Source organism: Arachis duranensis, chromosome 9 (assembly GCF_000817695.3).
Source record: "Arachis duranensis cultivar V14167 chromosome 9, aradu.V14167.gnm2.J7QH, whole genome shotgun sequence".
Lineage (NCBI taxonomy): Eukaryota > Viridiplantae > Streptophyta > Magnoliopsida > Fabales > Fabaceae > Arachis > Arachis duranensis.
In genome coordinates this window covers 73,157,616-73,159,277 of record NC_029780.3, presented here as the reverse complement: position 1 = coordinate 73,159,277, position 1,662 = coordinate 73,157,616, and positions in this window count along the sequence as shown.

Sequence of the window (1,662 nt, the reverse complement as noted above, 5' to 3'; positions counted from 1 at the left end):
GAAAAACAGCAGAAGAAAAAAATTCACACCCTGGAGGACGCATAGGCTGGCGTTCAACGCCAGTAAGATGCATCTGGCCGGCGTTCAACGCCAGAACAGAGCATCATTCTGGCGCTGAATGCCAGAAACAAGCAACATTCTGGCGCTGAACGCCAGGAATGTGCCTAGAGAAGAAAAGCTGGCGCTGAACGCCGGTAACAAGCATGAAACTGGCGTTCAACGCCAGAAACATGCTTTACATGGGCGAATGCCCAGAATGTGCACCACACGGCGTTTAAACGCCAGAATGGTGTGCAAAGGCAATTTACATGCCTATTTGGTGCAGGGATGGAATTCCTTGACACCTCAGGATCTGTGGACCCCACAGGATCCCCACCTACTATATTCCCACCTTACCTCCTAATCCTATTTTTGTGATTACTCTTCCTCATGTCACACTTCCCAATCACCCCTTTCACCACTCACATCCATCCACTCTTCCCCATAAACCCCACCTACCTTCAAAAATTCAAAACCATTTTCCCACCCATTCCCACCCTAAATGGCCGAACATCCACTACCCCCTCTCCCTATATATACCCTTCCCTTCTACTTCATTTTCACACAACACAACCCCCTCTTCTTCCCCTTGGCGAAACCTACATCTCTCCCTCTCCTCCATCTTTTCTTCTTCTTCTTCTTCTCTTCTTTCTTTTATTGCTTGAGGACGAGCAATATTTTAAGTTTGGTGTGGTCAAAGCACAATCTTTTTTTGTTTTCCACTACCATCAATGGCACCTAAGGCCGGAGAATCCTCTAAAAAAGGAAAAGGGAAGACAAAAGCTTCCACCTCTGAGTCATGGGAGATGGAAAGATTCATGTAAAGGGTCTATAGCTTAGTGGTAGAACATTTGACTGCAAATCAAGAGATCCCCGAGATACCTCAGGGGATACATTTTCCACCACACAATTATTGGGAGCAACTAAGGATAGAAGCACCAAAATCACTGAGGATCAAGCAACAGAGGCAAAGAAGAGACATAGAGGAGCTCAAAAAGCACCATTGGTCCTTCAAGAAGGCGCCACCCTCAATAAGGTGGACTCATTCCTTGTCATTTTTTTCTACTTTTCGTTTTTTTTATATGTTTATCTATGTTTTGTGTCTCTACTTCATGATCATTAGTGTTTAGTAACTATGTCTTAAAGTTATGAATAATTCCATTAATCCTTCACCTCTCTTAAATGAAAAATGTTTTTAATCAAAAGAACAAGAAGTACAATAATTTCGAATTTATCCTTGAATTTAATTTAATTATATTGATGTGGTGACAATACTTTTTGTTTTCTGAATGAATGCTTGAACAGTGCATATTTTTTATCTTGTTTATGAATGTTAAAATTGTTGGCTCTTGAAAGAATGATGAACAAAGAGAAATGTTATTGATGATCTGAAAAATCATGAAATTGATTCTTGAAGCAAGAAAAAGCAGTGAAAAAGCAAAAGCTTGTGAAAAAAAAGTGGCGAAAAAAAATAGAAAGAAAAAGAAAAAGCAAGAAGAAAAAGCCAATAGCCCTTAAAACCAAAAGGCAAGGGTAAAAAGGATCCAAGGCTTTGAGCATCAATGGATAGGAGGGCCCAAGGAAATAAAATCCAGGCCTAAGCGGCTAAATCAAGCTGTCCCT